The 20,875-nt window shown below is 39.2% G+C and overlaps 1 protein-coding gene across 1 annotated transcript in view; it reads right to left on the bottom strand.

Annotated features, from left to right (window-relative positions):
• Window positions 1–20,875, bottom strand: part of MED20 (Mediator complex subunit 20) — a 920,200-nt gene that overhangs the window by 717,015 nt on the left and 182,310 nt on the right. The gene's annotated exons all lie outside the window — the stretch shown is intronic.

Below are 20,875 nucleotides of genomic sequence, written 5' to 3'. Positions count from 1 at the left end.
GGAAGGCCTAAAATTTAATTCTTAAACATTTAAGTTATTAGTGGTCCTATCTCCTTGAAAACTGGTATACAAAGTCGGACAATAAGCCACTACAATCTAGGCTATAAATGATTTTATTCACGCTGAATGAGATGGTAGTTTAGGGAAAGGTCTAAAATGTAATTTTCAAATATTTATATTATTGGTGGTCGTATCGATAAATACTACATAACCAAAGTTATATAGAATTACATTTCCGACCATTTATGTCTTATACATTTTTACCGTACCGGCTATGATAACACAGATATTCATGAATTTGTATTTTTGTTGCTAAGTCCATATCGACGCCAGGCCACGAGAAAATGGGTTAACAGAATTTAATGAAAATACGTATATAGAGTCGGGGAATAAGAAACTACAGTATAATCTACAAACAATTTTATTCACCCTAGATGAAATTGTAGTTTAGGGGAAGGCGCCTAAAATGTTATTTTTAAATACCTATGTTTTGGGTTCTATCGAAAAGTACTACATAACGAAAGTTACAGAGAATACAATTTCTGATCATTTATGTTTTATTCAGTTTTACCGTACCGACTATGATAAGAGTGGTATTTCAGAGTTGGAAGAAAACTAAATGTGAAGGCCAACAATATCGAAATTACATTACATTGACCATTGTTGTGATGTTATTTTGCTGCCTCTCATCTCCGATAGATAGGATTACTGCTGCGTACCGAGTATAATAGCCTGACTGAATATTGGCGGGAAATTGCCGGGGAGTTAGAAAACTTTCTTCTTTACCATGCCACTCCTATGGTTCATACTTTTTCTGATACAGCTGGTACGTAACATACTGGTTCTTCATAGTATTCCAGTTAGTAGATCCCTACTCTGACGTGCTGTTTAGAATGAGCAGTGTGCATACTTAAGGCAGAGGCTCACTTAGTAGTAGTTGTAGTAGTAGTAGTAGTAGTTAGTATGTCCTGGTCTAGAATAACAATTTAGGCCTATTCCAACTTATAGCACCACAATTCACTAAATAACTTAAAATTCAATCCTGAAATGAGCAGTTGCTTAAGAAAAGCTTCTTCCGCTTCACTTTTATGAAATTCTATATTCATTTTATTCCAAATTATCAGTGAAGAGGGGTTTCTCCTCTGGCTTGGAGGAAACGTTTGCCTCGAAGTCAGATAGATTTTTCCGCCACGAGTGTAGTGAACTGATATTTTCCGACTCATCGGGTACTCTTAGGAAACAGATTAGTACAAGGTCATAGTTTTTGCCCTGGGAGTCTCCACTATTCGACCCTCTCCCCGTCGAAAAACATGAAGAGTGTTCACGAATCACGGCTGTCTGCGGCTTGGTCATTACAACTCTGGAACTTTGGACTGTTAGATCGGCAGTGTAGACCTGTTCGTTAAAAGTGAGAAAATTTGTGATGTTTCATTTGATCGAGTATATCATACGAAAGCAATGCTTTTAATCGCGCCATTCCTACTGACGTCATTGTCATGTATGTTCATTTCAGTTGGGAAAACCCTAAGACAGTCTTTCTGAGGATGTAAAAAAGCAGGTGGAGAGTGTCTACCATTATAATGAATACTCCCCAACCTGATTGTAACTGATGGTATGCAAGTGGGTCTACCATTACAGTGAAAATTCCCTAACTCAGTCTTCATATGAGAAAAGAGGTTTGGTGACTTCCCCGTCCCGTCGTGTTTCTAGGGTACCGTTAAGAGCTATGCAATTTAATACAATCTTACTCACAACATGTACACAGGAATTCCGCATACAATGTAGAATTCCGTAGCGAAGCACGGGTACATCAGCTAGTTAAGAATAAAACGCCATATCCAAAAATAAATATTTGTATCATTTCTGAAACATGAAATATTAGCGTATTGGTAAAAGGAAAGGAAGCCCCACGCAGGACATAAACATCAGAGACTCCCCAGGACTCACAAACCCAATGCCGTAGGTATGGATAGAGGACAAGAGTAGGCCAAGTGGTCCGAAAGGAAAGATCAAAGTGAGTTGGTTGATACAAGCAAGTGGAAGTATACGTAAAGCCAGATAAGGCCCCTTGGTCACCGGCGCAGGTCCCCCTAGTTCAGAGCCCCAGGGGTTTAACCCTGTTAGTCGTCTCCTACGACAAGCAGAAGACACCACGGAATTATTCTACACACCCACCCCATGGCGTATCATGGACTCATGCATATTTTGTACACTTTTCGAGTTGTTGCTTTAATAAGTCCCAGAGGAGTTACCCAAATATTCACCAAGATTCACACAGTGATTCATTATCCTCATAGGATGTGCAAACAAACGTTTCGTCGGGATCTGATCTCACGAAGGTATCCGCCGGGGCTGTAAGTTGCCACGCAACTCTCAGCATTATCGGGGGGTCGTCGTTTCTTTAATAATTCCCGAAGGAGTAACCCAATATTCACCACAATTGATATAGGAACGAGCCCGTCGGGGCCACAAATGGCTCTTTTACAGTTTAGTAAAAGTTCGTATGATTCATGACCCTTGAGGCAGTTCCCCTGTGGGTGGTAAAATATATTCATGAAGGGCTGTCCATATTTCAATGACAATGGTGGTCAACAGTGCGATGTGTATGAATGGATGTGTGATAAGGAAAACAAATACACTGCCCCACATCCAAAATAACTAACCAGAACCCGGCTTCATCAAAAACGTTAACATTCAGGTCAGGAGCCGGACAGAATCCGAATACAGCATAAAACCGGCAGTTTGAACCAACTGAGGCTGTGGTCTGGTCGGGTTCGGAAATGATCGGATTATCCCAAAAATAAATATTGTACCGTAATGTCGTACATTCATTACATAGTTACAACTACGGTATAAAGGGAGACCTCGAGCAATATGGAGAAATCTTGTTGCCAAAGATAAGGAATCATGAGATCTCTCTGAAGAAGAGTGATGAGATGGGCGACGGTGGAATCTAAGAACTGACCTGCGAACTGCTAATAAGTGTAGAAGCCTACAGAAATATATTGCTTCTTCGGTTAATCCCAGATTACTTTCATGCTGGCTTATTTTTGGAAGGCTTTTTGCGGATGATGTTATACTGTATAGCAGGGCCTCTCCGGGTGCATGCACTGTGCACGGTGCAAAAGACGACTTCGCTTGGTTGACCAGAGTGCAGACCCCCACTCCTCGATTTGGAGCAATAGCGCTGTGTCTCTCTTTCCCCACGCCTGTCTCGCTCGCTCCCCCTGTCTCCCTCTTCCTCACTTACTCCATAGCGCTCCAAATCCGAGCTGAGTTGAGCCGAGTTGAGCCGAGCTTAGCCGAGTAGCCCAGAGACGAAGCGTTGGTCCGCGACGAGCGGGACCGATGCACTGTGCACAGGAACTCTGCGCCGCTGATTGCACGCGTGAGATTTTGGGCGTTTGAGAGACCCTGCTGTATAGAGTAATAAATACGTTTCAGGATTGTAAGCAACAGTATGATCATTTCCTTAATGAATAATTAAAAATGAGAATATTTCTTCGCAAGTTTTGTTTTATCCTAATATCCCACTTCGTAAACACACATGGACTCAGTCACGCACGGCCAGCTTTATGTTGCCATGAGCCGCTCCCGTCTTTCGGATGATGTACGACTTCTATCGCTCCATAAAAAGAACAGGGAGCCACTGCAGATGGTTCCGTTCAAACCAAAAATGTGGTCTACCATTAAATATTTCAATGACTGTTTCTAAATCAATAATAAATAAGAGTTACGCATCTCTCTTTGATGTTACTTAATTTACTCCAATTTCAATCTTTATAACATTGACGCACATTTAATATCTTCGTGCTATGACTTCAATTTACAGCATTTTGACATACAGTATTGCTTGCTGAATTCGGGAACCGCAATACTAGTCTTCCTTATTTACTGTGCGAGTCTACTTCTGAACAGCTGTTAGTGTAATTATTAACTACGAGTATATTCGAGTTGCGAAGAGGGGAGGTAAAAGTAAAACTGTAATCTGTTTTGGTTTAAAGTAATAGAGTGCAGCAATAACGTCCATCGAATGGTGTACGGAAACCAGCTCCTGTCTAGCTGAGGGACACTATTAATGCCTTCTTGTTTGCAGCTGCTACTTGCACCAACTTTCTCAGTCTCCCTTCTTCTCCATCTTCTTGTATCGATAAGAGAGAAATAGAATCAATATCTTCTTGAGTGAGCACTCCCCGCTACTTGATGAAGACAGCTTTCATTCTGTCTCACAATTACCAACTGTCTGCAGATCTATATTTTAGTTTCAATTGTGATAGAGTTCACGAAGTTTATACCTTACTTGCGAACTGGGTTCTAAAATTTAGATAGAGTGTCTTTAATATAAAACAGTCTTCTCTTCTTGAAGAGGTCCGCTCAACATTGAGCAGAAATGCTGATTAAAATACAAGCTTCGAACTTGGAGAAGGAATACTTGCTTGTTGTTCCAGTGCAAAGTATACCAACCATCACAACAACATGGCATAAACTGACATCGTCCTTAAAGTAATCTAAAATTCGTTCATCGGCGAAGTATTTTTCTGAATATCTTAAAATGATTTTTGGACAATAGTAGAAATATGTAACATTTTTGAAAGACTATAATTATTAGTTCCCAGTAGGGAACAATAATTCAGTTTCAATGTATGTCTGGTTGTTAGCCCCGTTTCGTAATACGGGGTCCGAGATGAGGTGAAATGAAATCATATAGCATATAGTAGAAATATGTAACATTTTTGAAAGACTATAATTATTAGTTCCCTGTAGGGAACAATAATTCAGTTTCAATGTATGCCTGGTTGTTAGCCCCGTTTCGTAATACGGGGTCCGAGATGAGGTGAAATGAAATCATATAGCATGTTTTACGGCTGGATGTCCTCCTGACGCCAACCTCGATTGAGGAAATAATTCAGATGAAATGGGTGATGGCGAATGAAATTGGGTAAGGAGGTGGAAGAAATGGGCTAAGGCCTATGAATAGGAACTGTTCCGGCATTCACCTGTAAGGGGAAATGGTAAACCACAGAAAAAACCATTCTCAGGACAGGCGAGAGTGGGGTTCGAACCCACTCTTCTCCGGAATGCAGAGCTTGGCTCCATAGTTGTAGCAGCCACTCCATTTAATAATAATTCAATTTCATTATCCCATCAATATTCTGGCATTTTTCGCAAGTTTCAACTGGTACACTGTACTGTGACTCACACGAGGCTTGCAGTGGTGTTTGACAGTACGTCAACCAGCGTTTTGGAGAGGTGTGGAATCCAACTTACGAGCCCCTTGCCACACTGGGGCAAAATGCTGGTCATGTGACGACTGAAAAAGTATTTAAGAACTTGAATATTGATACTATAATTATTATTTATTTATTTATTTATTTATTTATTTATTTACGTATTCATTTATTTAATGCTACCAGTTTAACGTTGCATTTACACAAACAGATACTGGGTGACAATGGAGTTGGAATGGACAAGGATTGGGAAAGGCGCGGCAGTGGTCTTTAGGTAGATCACCGACACTTGCTTGGTGTGAAAATGAGAAGCCGTGGAAACAGTCATGAAGGCTGCCGACGGTACCAGCTTTTATCTCATCTATCAAAAAGAAAGTTTACACTAAACGACCCGTATCGCGCAGTAGACCTGCTCGGCCAATTCCAGGTAATACAACATCGTGTATACACGGGGTTGGGTTTAGTTAACAGTAAAAAAATGGCATGTAGCCTCCGGAGAGGCCTGGTGCAGGTCTTCTGATCTGACTCCCGTAGGCGACCTGCGAGTCGTGATGAGGATGAAATGATGATGAAGACGGCACATACACCCAGTACCCGTGCCAGGGGAATTAAACAATTATGGTTAAAATTCCCGGCCCTGCCGGGAATCAAACCCGGGACCCCTATGACCAAAGGCCAGCACGCTAGCCATTTAGCCGTGGAGCCGGACAAACTCCCAATGGAGGTGAGCTGCATGTACCATTTAAACCATATACCTGCCCTCCTGCCATTCTTAAATCTCTGGCAGTACCGGGAATCAAACCCGGGCCCCCGAGGACGACAGCTAATAACACTAACCGTTACACTACAGAGGCGGACAGTTAACAGTACCTTCAATACTATACACTCTAACAGCGCGGCGACTACTTACCGTTACCGTATAGATTAACGTGTCTTAATTTTGTATTTGATGTCGAGTTCTGGACATGTTCAATAAAATAGATTTCGAATTATGCGGCATTTCATATTAGACACAGCCGTGGTGCTGGATAAGCGCCGATTAGTGTAACAAACATGATCCTCAGCCGTGTTGCAATACAGTTTGCCCTGGTTAAATTACTGCAGTACAAGTTGGTTTTACACGACAGCGGGCGAGGGGATCAGAAAGCCAGCACTTCTACCGTCCAAGCCGAAGTTGGTACGTTCGATCCCGACTCAGTCTGGCGGTATTTTTGCGAGCTCAAATACGCCAGCCTCCATGTCGGTAAATTTACTGGCACAGTAAAAACATCTTGAGCGACAAGATTCCGGCATTTTAGCGTCACTGAAAATAGTAAAAGTAGTTAGTGCGACGTAAGAATACGGTGATGATAATGATGATTTAATTATTATTATTATTATTATTATTTTATTCTTATTCTTATTATTATTATTACTTCCCTCGCAGCTGTCGGCAGCTGCACGTGAAATCTCCATTCAATTACAATTATTGTTATTATAATATATTTTTGGGCGTGATGTAAAGTAAAATATCATGTCTTGTTATGCCGCGTCCAAATATCTTCCGCATCAGTGTCAGAATCGTTAAAACCGAAGATGAATCAATGTCTCTCAGTTGTCTTTGTTTAATACTTGGTCTCCACCAGATCTAAATTAGGAATTCAGGATCCCAGTGGTCTTTCACTGCAGGTAAACTGATATCGTTATAAATAAATAAATAAATAAATAAATAAATAAATAAATAAATAAATAAATAAATAAATAAATAAATAAATAAATAAATAAATAAATAAATAAATAAATATCAAGACTTAGTACATGATCTAAACAGAAGGTGGCTCGTTCTGTTATCACGAATCTTCGCTCTATGTGACCCCCCCACCACCACTTCCTACAAAATAAAAGATCCATTGTAATGACAAAATATCTCCAGTCGATGATTAATATGCATCATCTATTTAAAATCTAATTTTATGTTAATTTGTATCAATCATTAATATGCAAAATTTATATGTAGTACCCACATGTATCTTAATATTGTGATTTAATTCTGGTACGTTGCAAAGGACAACGGCGTTAAGTACTGAGTAAGAGTTTATTACTAAGTAGGCACCCTTTAAATAGCATACGGTCGTTGTACCTAGAAAAACCGCTATGTGAAATATTTCAGCCCGGAACTCCGCCCAGAAAAGTTGTACCATCTAGGTTTCAATACTTTTCAAGTTTCACCAAATTATTTTCACGGCCCGAATGATATACTGTATGTACTGCGGGTCAGTATATCTACGATCTACGACAACATCGTTACATAGCGTTCTTTTCAGAAGCAATGACAATATGGAAGGTGAATATAGAACACATTTTGTCTGGCGTTTTGGCTGTATGGTCAGCGCACTGGCCTTCGGTTCAGAGAGCCCCGGGTTCGATTCCCGCTCGGGCCAGGGATTTTAATTACGTTTGATTATTTCCTTTACCTCGGGGGATGGGTGTCTGTGTTCATCTAATACAAAACGCGACAAAACCACCACAAAGACACGCAAAAGTGAATACTTCCCTCAACGTAGGATTGACGTCAGGAAAAGCATCCGGACGTAAGAATGGCTTAATCAACATTCGTTCCTTCCCCCTACAAATGAAAAAAAACCTCGCGTCAAAGCTTGAGCCCGTGACTCCGACACAGTATTTTGGTTCAAAGCCTTTTTCTTCACCGAAAATCTCTGAAAATATTATTCAGTTAGTATGTGTAGTACAGGGGCACATTATATTGGGCATGTCAAATGCTAGAAGCTGAGATCTGACTAATTCAATATAAAAATCCACCCAATCACACCTTGGATTATATTCTAAATAATAAACTCCAGGCATTTGTTATGGCAGTGTTAACAGTTTCAGAAATGAAGTTTACGCCAAAAAAATAGTAAAAAATATGGCTTAGAAACTCCCATGTATCAATATAATGATGAAAATCTATATGTATAGGGAGAGAGAGAATACTAATTATTTATACTTTGTGCTCCAATAATGTCGATAGCTTTGACTTCAACTGATCGATTCTCTATTGATAAATAATGAATAATACTGTCGATAAACAGCAGATGGCTCAGAAAAATTAATGTCACCACTTCTGCTCCAAATCCTAAAAGATATGCCTATTCATCTGGTACGTGATAACATCATTCTAAATAATAATAATAATAATAATAATAATAATAATAATAATACAAAGAAACCCCACAAACAAGTGCTAGGAAGGATTTATACGAAAGTGATCAGTCGAAAGTAGAAAAATTATTATTATTATTATTATTATTATTATTATTATTATTATTATTATTGCACCAGACTAAATTATCCTAACAATGGCAAGACGACGGGGATTACCAAACAATTCGTGCAGGAAGCCCGTGAATGTTGAATTTTCATTATATTCTAACAATTATTTCTCGGCTCCTTCAAACAGCTTACTAGTTCGAGAGGTGAATAACATTTCTGGACTAAATCACGAGAGAGCAGTTTCTGTGGCAACACTGCTCCTGTATATTGTACTTAAGTCAAAGTTATCGAAATTCCAGGAATGCCAACGTTCTCGCTTAACCGAACAAGTTCTTAATCTTCAGCTGAAAAGTTACTGGGATTTATTTCAAATAACGTCGGTTGGAATAAATTAAGTTATTCATGAACTAACAAAATTAAAACTTAATTGCTTTAACGAATAGCATTACAGGAGAGCCAGAATTCTACTTAGACCATTTGCTGGAATGAAACAATGTGAAATTAATTAATACAGACAAGAAACCTATCACCAACGCCTTTACCAACGTTGAACGCTTGATTGATGTTTCAGTGTAATTGGTATGGGCATAAATCTTAATTCTCCCACTTTCTGTGGGGCCTGCAGAGCACTGAGGGCCTCTACTGTGAGTTACTTGGTTATCTTGACGTCTTCCTCAGCAGTATTACAGTGAAAATTCTCTTAATAGCGGATTCCTCTAGATAACAGACTTGTTTTAACATCCCGGCAGAAATTGTAGAGCCCTGTATGACTGAGTATTAAGGCCATACATTAAATTTAATACTCTAACGCCCGACCACATTGGCAAACCACCAAACGTTTCCGTGAAGCAATGTTGCATACTAAAACCAAATTGGAAAATCCGGCCAAGTCTGTCATTGTTCGGTCCTTTGTGTCAAATCTGTCAGGTAATTCCTTTATTTGCCGTAGAATCGTATCACCACCACCACCACCACCACCACAACCACAGTTATATGGCATGGTGGTTTATTATTTGTTTTCATTCTTATTATCAGTGAGAAAATAATTTTTCTTCCAACAGTTATACGCCAGTCTTTTTTTTTTTTTTTTTTTTTGCTGTCACGGTGAAGATACAGTAAAAATAAAAGAAGTTCATTATGTAAGTCATTTAGAGTAAGAATACATCTTTCGCTATAAAATTAATCTTAGGGTAACGAGTTACGAATGGAAAATTCCTGTGGACACAATCTGCATCGTCGTTTAGGGAACAGTACCACGTAAGAACAAGATTCAAATTTGACACCAGAAGTAAACGGGGCAACGCGGCGGCCCCGGGTCAGGGGTTTTTAATTGTAAATGATTAATATCCCTGGCCTGGGGACTGGGTGTTTGTGCCGTCCTTAACGTTCCTTTCCTCACATTCAACACTCTACACTTCCTCCATTCCAATTACACGCAGGTTCATACCATATGGTGCAAATCGGGGCAAAAGATCTCTATAGGTCGACGCCCCAAACAAATAGCATTAAAAAAAACAACAACACATAAGTAACACTCCAAATATGGTCCAAAAGTCATAGGAGTTCGTCTCTTATAATGAAGTAAATAAACTAATTTGTAAGAGGAAACACGTTTTCTTATGTATTTATCCATGCTGGTTTCGCGATACTGAACCGCTTCATTTAGCTACATTCTGTTAGCTACGCGGTGTTGTTTCTTAAACGAAGGTATACTGTGGTGTAAGACCAGACCATTATGAGTGTTTGGCCGACTACAACAGTCGCAGTATTTCGCTGGTCGAATCGAGCCTAAGCCAGTTTTTCTTAGCCTCTAAGAAATCCATAGCCATATGTGGAAATTGATTCTCAGTATTATTGGACAACATGTTCCGTAAAGCGGACACAAATTAGAGTCATTTTGAGAAACAGAAATCGAATTCCATAAGCTTGAGGCTGTACTTATTCGCACTCTGCGTCGCTATTTAGGCCTACTCTGTGTGTTCTGTGGACGAAAGACCTTTCAGTTGAAGGGTGCAAGTGTATCAGGTCCATAGCGGAGTTGAACAGGGACATCAAATTATTTCGAAAGTATAAATGCATCTAGGAAATAATTCTCAAAGCGCTTTAACAATGCTCAAATCTCACATCAGATATCTTTAAAAGTGAAGGGTAACCGGGCGAGTTGGCCGTGCGTGTAGAGGCGCGCGGCTGTGAGTTTGCATCCGGGAGATAGTAGGTTCGAATCCCACTATCGGCAGCCCTGAAAATGGTTTTCCGTGGTTTCCCATTTTCACACCAGGCAAATGCTGGGGCTGTACCTGCCGCTTCTTTCCAACTCCTAGGCCTTTCCTATCCCATCGTCGCCATAAGACCTATCTGTGTCGGTGCGACGTAAAGCCCATAGCAAAAAAAAGTGAAGGGGAATAAGGTCACGTCTGTTCAATTTGATCTAGGAACAGTTTCACTCTACCAAATTATTGCACTCTATTAATGTACCTTACACGATTAGTTACATATAGAGTGTTCTTACACACAAGGGAACTTTTATGTAAGAAATGTTTCTGTCAATATTATAATATCTTGTCAGTACTGGACCGGGTAAGAGCAAGTTTCTTGAAAAGAGCACTTGCTGTCTCGAAATTCACTCCTACAAGACTAATCTATAAACTCACGAAGGCGACCTTCTTCATAGAGGAACTGAAATTAAAAATGCACCTACCAACAACCAACATATCGGACAAACATATACATGAAGGAAGATAGAAACGAGCAAGCATATGGAAAGATTTATATTGCCCTGATGCAATGATGAACAACGAATGGACGATTAACTAAACTCTCATGCACACGGTGATGCGGTTCGCATTTGATGGGTTCCATCACCCAATATGCAAAACTGTTTTCACTTACCGTATTACAAGTGCATTTGTAAACCCTGTGACAATAAGTGTGGCAGATATCATCTGCTCTACTGCTCGAAAGGAACTGGAAAATTAGATTGTCTCTGAACTTTTAAATTGGGCGTTGGCTGCAATAAATCTAAATCTATTTTTATTAACTATGAGGGAAGTAATCGGGGATGCATAGTACACCCCAAACCAACACAAGAAGTCCCTATGATCACATGCCCTATGATCAATCGTTTACGAGGTACAGACTTTCAAAATTTGTAGGGGAAGTATTGGAAATTGCCTTACCGGTACACGATACATCCCATGTCGAGTAGCTGTTGCCATGTTAGCGTATCAGCAGGGATACTTCATTCTAATTCAAGAAGTGCTCAAAATCTCCACCATGTGCCTGAATGCACGCCTGAACACCCCGGCTGATTGATTGTGGACATGTTCGAACGCTCCAGGCTGTGCACGTATTCGAAGGCAGCCTTATTCTACGCGCTGGCGAAGTACTGCACTGTCCGTAATGGTACGCCTGACTCCAAACATAATCATACAAACGACCTATCTTCCCATTCTAACTAGTAACTAAAACAGATGCCTCTGAGGACCGAAAATATTGCTAGTGACATTAAAACCAATAATGTTATTCTTCTCTTTCATGACCCCGTTCGCTCTCTTCCGTATCATGTAGCTCTTCAGTTAACTTCATACTACTGAATTTGTGCCCACCCTGTAGTGGCGGTAGTTATTGCTGTACGAGGAAGTACACTATAGACAACCATTTCCTTCTATCACAGACGAGAAAAATGGAAGGGTTCGTTGAACGAAGTGAAGGAAAATGAGGTTAAGAAGGGCAAAACAACCTGATTATAAGTCTCGCTTTACAAACTCAATAGAAAGAAAATGAAAGTAAACATGAAACGTGAGTTCAACGAACGGGTACGCATAAAAACATTGAAAAGGAGAAACGACAACACACGTTCAAGATACTTAGTCGGACAACTCTCATTATGAAGTGAATGATGAGATTTACCAGATCAAGATTAAAATCTTTCGATGAACCACGAATCGAAACCACGGCATGGGTGTAAAAAGCAGAAACGGTACTCCTTTAGCACAAGGTTGATACAGAGTGGCAAGCAGTTTATAATACAAACTTTAAAAAAAATTATTTTCTTATAGAAATAGAGGAGAGTGCCTTTCAAATGAGCTTTAGATGTCACATGAAGACCAAGAACTGTCCATAACTTTTGCTCCTTGTTTTACGCCGCACTGACACAGATCTTGCCTGGCGTGAAAGTGAGAAACCACGGAAAACGATCTTCAAGGCTGCCAACAGTAGGGTTCGAACTTACTACCTCCTGAATGCAAGCTGACAGCTACGATATCCAAATCACGTAACCAACTCGCTCAGTAGTTGTCTGTTTATTCAGGCTCACTTGAACCAAGCCTTTATTTGGGATGTAACACCAGTGTTTCGGAAGAAGTGATTGCTACCAGTTTCGATGTTACTATCACAAAAGGGTCAAACATCAGCTTCGATGGATAGGTCAGAATTTCGTCTTCCAAAGAGGATCATGCATTCGCAGTTGAAGGATGGCCAAAGGGCTAAGGGACGGCACGGGAAAGGTTAGGAATATGTTCTTAAGTCCAACCTAAAGAAATGTCAAGTTAATTCCGCTAGCTGGGAGGATAGAACATCTAATGAAGGCTCTCAACTTCCTGAACAGTTATTTGAAACAAACAAGAAACTGCTAGGAAAGTGCGGGTGCTCCACACGAGAAACAACCCTCAATAGCTGGCTTTTGGCTTTAATAACGTATGCCACCAATGTGGAAGGGTTTATGGTTCCAGGATAAGACTCTACAGCCCACAGATTGTACCCGAGAAAGACGAACTCGTCAGCGAATGATAGCGTATCAAAGTTAGTGTATAGCACTTTGACCCTGTTGATGCAGGAGATGACAGTTTGATTTTGGTTTCCTTACAGCACAGTTCGTGGTGTTGATTGCTGCTTTAAGGGTACCGGGGACACATTTTTGTATTTTCCACAATTGTTTAGCAATCAAAATGAAATTTTTATGGAATATGTAGGACTATTATGGAAAGAACATATCTTAATTTCAGCTTAATATCCTTATTAGTTTATGAGATATCATGTACTTTGTGTTTATGACACTCGCGAAACAGGCAACTTTCAAAAAGTTCCCTGCGGGATGGATTTTTACCTGAGAGTTTGACAACTTGTGAAATGATTCTTCCTTATAACATAAAAGAACTCAAGGATGGAATTTTTGATTCACCCTATGTTGCTCAATTAACTCCTGTTTTAATTTTTTAATTTTACCACATGTAATTTTCCACTAATTTTCTGTATATTTGGCCTCATAAAATGAGTATATTGAAGAGGAATGCAAAATCTATCCTACAATTTCTTTGTTAGGTCACATAGAAGCTACATACTAACTTTGGTAAATATCGGTTTAGATTTGACCCGCATGGAACACTGCAGGTTACAAAAAATGGTGTTTTGAATTAAATGAATTTTAGTTCTAAAACCATTAAAAATTTTCATACTGTCTTTTCCAAATCTCTTAAAATTCACCAGCACTATAACTCCTACCCTCCTGTTTCTTCTTGGCTTCCTCCCTGTGTACCTTGAGGATTTTCAGTTTTTTCCTGGCAGTTTTCTTTTGTTGGGTGATTGTCCGCTTACTGTCAAATTTTCTTCTTTCATCTCTTTGTGTGGCAAGTTTGGTGGATACTGGTGAAAGTTTATAATTCCTTACAGCCATTTTCGTTTCTTGTGTTGCACTACATCCCATGTTGTATTCTGCAACTGCATTAGAAACAGCTATTCCAAGTCTTTTTGAGGACACAAAGGTCTCTTTTGGGCACTTTTTCCATATACATGCATGAAGACTTTCATTGGCATTTTGAGTAGCCCCTCTACAACATCTAGACAGAAGTTCTGTTGATGCCAGCCTTTGGTATACAGGCACAATTTTTAGCAGCATTGCAGTTGTGAACTGAACTGACATTTTTTTGTGAGTTTGAGGGGTTTGTCCAGCTGCGATACTCTTGTTATAGAAGCACCATGATTCAGGTCCTTGGGGGCATTTCTTATGCTTAGGATCTTCATCTGTGGAGGAGTAATGGTATAGTGTGGCATATATTGCAGATTTCATATTGTCTACTGAGGGATTATTTGCACATATTGCCTGCCTATAATAACTTGTGAGCTTCACAATAGTTGCTTCTTTCAAACTTCCAGGCCCCCTTCCACCAAGTGTAGTTCCTTTTACTTTCCACTCTTTCACCAAATTCCTCAAACCAGTCCCCATCCTTTTTGCAACATGGTTAATGCACTCTTCTTTCTTCAATTGTACACCTGGTCCATATACTGCTTCATTTGAAAGGTGGAGAAATGTTTTGGCATCCCCATCGGAAAGCACAGTTGTGAAGCGCATGCCACATTCTTCCAATGATCTTTTCCATAAAATATCAGCTGCAAATACTTCCATTGCTACAGATGATCCCTCATAATTCCTGCAGCATTCCCCACATGCTTTATGACCTTCCAGCCATATATTATATTCTGGAGAATCATCACCCAGTTCATGAGCAGTTACAACACACATGTGACAATATTTAGATAACACATGGTAATCTATAACTAATCCACTCAGAATGTCAATCACTATGCCAATGCCATAGAGAGATGTATGGCCACGCTTGTGCCATGTTCCATCAAATGATACAGCAATGTCAAGCACTTGTTTACCTACATTGGATGGATCTACTTCCTCATGAGTTTTGCGCACAACCTGTCTTGCTGCAGAGAGAATTTCTTTGTTAACCTTTGCTGATTCTGCTGCTAAATTGTTCATATGCTTTGTAAAAGTCTTGGAGTCCATGCAATCTAATGTCATATCTATACAAAACTTCTCCATTGTCTTCTGACCTCCCCCAAAACTTAAAAATGCCTCAACAGCTCTCCTATTTACATCAAATGGCTGTCTCTGATCTCTATGTGTGGTTTTCACTTTAGGGCTTGAGAAAGTTTCATTGAAATTAGCATTACAGTTCTTACAAACTACAGATAATTTATGGGCCAGCCCTTGATTACTGCCTATCTCAATGACCAAACGTTTTTCTCCACACTCATTACAAATGACATTGCAAAGCAACTCTCCAAGCACTGCTGAATGAACCAATATGTATTTATTATCTACCATAGTTGTAGAAAACTGGGGTTGATAGTGAAAAGAGGTTAATTTGCTTTCACTTTTAGAGGGCAACACAGTGTTAACTTCTGCTTCAGAAGTATCTTGAGGTGTGACAACTCGGTTTGAAGAAACTCTGTTGACGACATCTTCATCACCAGATTTGTGAGGAATTAAAATATCTTCCTTACTTGAACACACATTGTCTGTTCCAGGCTGAGATTCAGACAGACATTTCATGGCATTCTGTTTATTTCTCCATCGCTTTTCACTCATAGAAACACACTTCACTTTATTCTTATTCATTCTTTGTTTCGGTTTCCTCCAACTCCGGCAAATTCTATCCATTTTGATATAATATTCACTAACAATTTTCCACAACTTTGCCTGCAACTCACGAAACTGACCAAAACAAACCCAATAGTAAACAAGGAAGTGTATAGGTCGATGTCAGGCTGTCCACTAACTTATTAACTATATGAATTTAATTACAACTGTCAAACATATTAAAATACTTATAAAACACACAGAATTTTTCAAGTCAAACGTATTCACTAGAATGGATATAATTATAAATATGTTCTAAAATATAAAGTTTTATGTTGACTAAATTGTAGGTTCAACTAGTTCGTAACATAGCCAACAGATGGCAGTATATGTTGCAATATTTAAAAATAGTGTCATCTAAATGCTACTGTAAAGAAGGAATTAATGGTAACAGAAGGGACACGGATAGCCGAGCATACAGAGGAAAGGGGGCGTGGTGGAGAATTTAATGATCGTGCAGAGCTATTTATAAACGGCCGCAACTGCGTCAAAAATAGTCACAGCGGCACAAAACCACTTTTGTTATGTAGAGGAAGGTTAATATAATGTATTTATGCCAGAATTCAAATTTCGACAATTTCATCCATTTACCGAAAAAAATGTGTCCCAAGTCCCCTTAAGGGGCAAGGCAACGATATCATCAGCCCTTGTCATGATTAACCGAAGGAGAGACATAAGTTCGACCTTTCTAAGAGAGACGAGGGGAAGACGGGGAAGAGCAATGTGAGATTCCCTACGCCTCGCAACACTAATACTGTTGGGGTGCGAAAGGAACAAGTGTTTATGAGCTCAGGAGGGGTCTGGGGCAGATGAATGGAGCAATGCTGAATTAAATTGTCGGCACATAGTGAATTCTCACCAAAAGTGCTACAGCACTAAAGCAATACATTTCCGAACGTAAGTTCCTGATCAAAACTTTATTTACTTTGACTCCACTGATATCTTACAGTAGTGGTATCAAAAGCGGCCAGTGGTGGATTTTACTCTCGTTTTGCCATAAACTTGTGTCCAAAGCTCCTCGTGCCCCGAGCTTGAAGGTCACTCCTTTCGCCACGCCAGTTGTAAAATGGCAGTGACTGGAAGTTGATGATATGCGAAAAATGGCTGAGTCTCAGCCTGTGGATATGTATCAAACGGAAGATATTCACAGAGAATATGGTTTGTCTTTGATAATTCTTATGATGATGATGATGATGATGATGATGATGATGATACAAAACAAAAGGCGATGAAATTTATGTTTGTGTTTCAATTTCAATTTCGGTTGTTGTTCTAAAATTGAATATAATTATAGTCTACTTAAAAGGGCAGAAACATATTTTGTAGGCCCAGAACCTGTATGCGGGATTTCCTATTGGACAAGCCCGATACTAAATACGAAAATGGGTACAAACAAACAAACAAACAAATGGAGAACTGGAAAAATACCCCAGGATGCAGGCTTGCAAAGGAACTGATAAAAAGACCAAACAAGAAGCATACTAAAGAACTGTTGAAACTCAGCAGAGAAAATATAAAATGGGTAGTAGGATTGTTGACGGGACACTGCCATCTGAAATAAAAACACCTACATAGAATCGGAGTAATAAGAGACAGTATATGTAGAAAATGCAATGAAGCAGAGGAATCAGCTGAACACATACTTTTCGAATGTGAGACGCTGGATAGAATCAGACTCTCTACTCTACGACTGCCAGGTGAAGAGAGAGAGTAAAAATCCAAGAAGACCCAATAAGAACAACCTGCAGCTTTGTGAAGGGAGCAGGTATACCTAGGTGGGAATGAAGGAAAAACATGGTAGCAAAAGATCTTAGAGATCTAAAGATCTAATTAGGAACTAATATTTAGAGGCCCCATGAAGAAAATAATAAGAAGAAGAAGATAGTCTACTTATGAAATAGAAGCGAACAGTATTTATTTTTGAGTTTCATTTTCCCGTGCTAAAGAGAATGTGGTTTGCTTTGTTGTTTTTATTTGAACAGTTGTGGTCAGTAAGTAATTCTGTAGTTTTCAGGTGTTATAGAGAAGATGGTTATTATTATTATTATTATTATTATTATTATTATTATTATTATTATTATTATTATTTATTTATATACAGCATATGCTTAAATAAATAAATAAAATGTCAGCTTTTGCCATTGATCTCGTTATCCTATGATAGCATTTATGGAATGAAAGCATTTGGAAGGGAGTAAACTTTTACATTCGGGCATAGTCATGTCGTCACCAACATAAATCGTACCTGATGCACTGCTATGCTTTATCTCTACTCGTTGAACCTGCTGGAGTTAGGTCATCTATCGTGAACTTCCATCCTTGCAATGCAGACGTTCCGGTAGCATTTCACCTTCCCGTACCTGGCCTGAAGTACGTAACAAGAATCGTTCATTTTACGAATGTTCTGCCTCCTTGGTGAAGAAAGAAAGAAAGAAAGAAAGAAAGAAAGAAAAGGAAGAAGCCAGTGACAAATAGTTCTGCAGAATGAATATTAAAAGATGAGATTCAGGATCCATATGAACTTTTACTCATAAATTACCGAACTTGATTAAGAGTCAAGTTTTAAAAAAATACGATTTAAACTCGATAGTGTACGTAAAAAATTAAGACACCTGGTGAATATGAAATGAATTAGGTTGCTCTTAAATCTTGATCAAGACTTGGCGAAATCTTGGCATGGCTTGCGAAACTAACATCTGAACGGGGCACATTAAAATCGCACTCCGTTAACTCTAATGGTGCCCAATGATAATGAACTAGAAGGCCACAAATGTATTCACCAATCATGTCAAAGGCCGTGGCTTGAAAATACAGGATATTCTATCGAAATTGTGATTAACTGCATTAATTAATTATGAAAGAAAACTACACCATCATACATTTTACGAGACGGATATCACAACAATAATTCAGGGTGATCAGCAGCACTTACACATGTTCGCATTAACACCTGCTGCTGCTAGTTGCACGTGACATAGAACAATACAATCTGTGACGCAGTTTCTGCATTAATTATTTGACACACACCTCATGGTGGATGTATTTTTACACAAATAATTATTAGTAAGCATTGACGTGATTCTGTGATCCAAACTGCACAATTCAGGAAAACGTTAACTCGAAAGAAGGGTGAAAATGTCTAGTCTATATTTTGGACTGTTTTGAAGAAACGAGTTATCGTGAAGTTTTCAGAATTCCATTGGTAGGCTAATCTTCAACGTAAGCTATCAGTGGACAATTAAACATTATCAGAGGCTGAGAACCTTGAATTGATTTCTTCCACGATACTCTGAATATCTGAAGAGTTCTCTGAAAAGTCTAACACTCCTCCTGACTCAAAAGTGAGAATCATTTAATACTGTAACATAAAAAAGAATATCCTTTAAGAATAGTTTTAAATAGAGGGCGTGATAGCCGAGTGATAGTGGCTTCTCAAGCAAGGCGGCTGTTCTTCGAATCCCGGACAAAGCATGTGGAACTTTCGAAATGAAAAGTAACGTTTTTGTGGTTCGGATTTCACGTAAAATTGAATGTACCCTGGCTATGATCACGAAATCCGAAGTAATGTAACACTACAAGCGTTTTTCAACAGTTTTAAATAGTAAGATTATGAATAAAAAGTAACGTAACAACAGATTTTAATCAGCGCGAGCTTGATGGCTTGGTGGGCCGTCGTTTGGACAGCCCAGATCTAGTCTGAGTGCTCACAAACACCCATTGCCTACATATAAGACGCACAGATTGCCAGTTGTTATTCAGACCGATCGAGTTCTGCACATTGAAAACGCTAAGAAATCATCTCTCTCTTTTGTGACAAAGTTGGCACTAAAAGCTATTAAAAATCATACACAGGGCTATTTTAACATACGTTTTAACTAACAAATTAATTTTCTTCTGGTGCTGTTTGTTTTGTTACTTCATAGGAGGAGCTGAGGATATTGTGATCAACTACCTGGTAACTTAGCGAACATGTGTTGTTTGTACTGCTGTGGGTATTTGTACGCGGCAGCAGGGTGAATGTTATTTAACATCCCAGCATTCGCTAGAAGTTGAAGTGTGAAACGACGGAAAATGATTTCTAGGATGGCCTAGCGTGGAATTTTAACCTATTTCTCTTCACAGCTCTCTCCCCCAAATTCATGACAAATTCGAGAATCGATCCCTGGATAATCGCGGGAGAAATATTACGTTAATCTCTACACTGTAAGCATCTAAATACTATTCGATGTTAACCGGGCGAGTTGGCTACGTAAAGTTGGAAGCTTGCATTCGGGAGATGTTGGGTTCGATCACCATCATTGAAAGGCCTGAAAATTACTTTCTGTGGTTTTCTATTTTTATTTGAGGTTATATCTTAAAGTGCCTCTCAGCCTCGTTTTTCATCCCAGTGTTGCCGAAAATCTGTAAGTGCTATCGTGACGTTAAACTGCTAGCAAAAGTAAATAAAATACCATATTCAGGGTAATTAATTTTACAACACTGTACATTGAAGTATTCATACTATAAGCGTAAGTTTCTATACGTTGTAAAACAAATGCCTTTGGTAACCCCTGGGATAACATATCTCATATTTCTACGTCAGGTTACTTGTCTCTGTTCAGACTGATGAAATATGAAACTCCATAGGGATGCTTATCCCCTTGATTACCGGCGGTACTTATCCATCACAATCGCTTCACTGACTTTTACAAGAAGTCTAACAGAAACTCATCACAATGTGGTTCAGAAATAAAGTGTTGCCAGGAGTCCCATATTGCATGGGATGTCCCGTATTTGAAGCCAGTAAAGCTTTTCCCATACTGATTTCATAGAGGACGTGCAAAATCCCTATTGTTACTCTGTCCATGTGAGCACTGCCGAATATCAATGTAGTAATTGTTATTGTGCAGACGGAAGAGTCTAACTCAAAATTAGAGATACTCTTCCGCGAATAACAATGAGACAATGCAATATTCAGAAAAGTGGG

The sequence above is a fragment of the Anabrus simplex genome, chromosome 4 (genome assembly GCF_040414725.1).
Source record: "Anabrus simplex isolate iqAnaSimp1 chromosome 4, ASM4041472v1, whole genome shotgun sequence".
NCBI lineage: Eukaryota > Metazoa > Arthropoda > Insecta > Orthoptera > Tettigoniidae > Anabrus > Anabrus simplex.
Note: the sequence above shows the minus strand (reverse complement) of the source record. Positions and strands in the feature narration are given on the sequence as shown.